A 321-nucleotide genomic window follows, 5' to 3' on the forward strand; every position below is an offset into this window, starting at 1 on the left:
GGCCACTTCAGCATGACATGACAATTTTCAGTACAGGTTTGCTGCTACAAATGACAAAGCCACACTGGTGGGTGGCTTTAACTATGCTAAAGCTTTCCATTGCTGTGCACTCAGCATGACAAGACCACTATAACAGCTGAAAAGAACACTGTGTACTTCTTGGTCACATCGCCAAAGAAAATACAGAAGCTGTGCAGAAGCAACAGAAAACGCAGACCCAAGTTTTAATCTCACTGCGTAACACAAATCAGAACACTATTTTAGTGGCTAAGAATACAGTTGCTATAGTAATAGCTGTAAACACTGGAATCTCATCACAAA

The sequence above is a fragment of the Sceloporus occidentalis genome, unplaced genomic scaffold (genome assembly GCF_023333645.1).
Source record: "Sceloporus occidentalis isolate IW3139 unplaced genomic scaffold, rSceOcc1.0.p SCAF_7, whole genome shotgun sequence".
NCBI classification, from domain to species: Eukaryota; Metazoa; Chordata; class Lepidosauria; order Squamata; family Phrynosomatidae; genus Sceloporus; species Sceloporus occidentalis.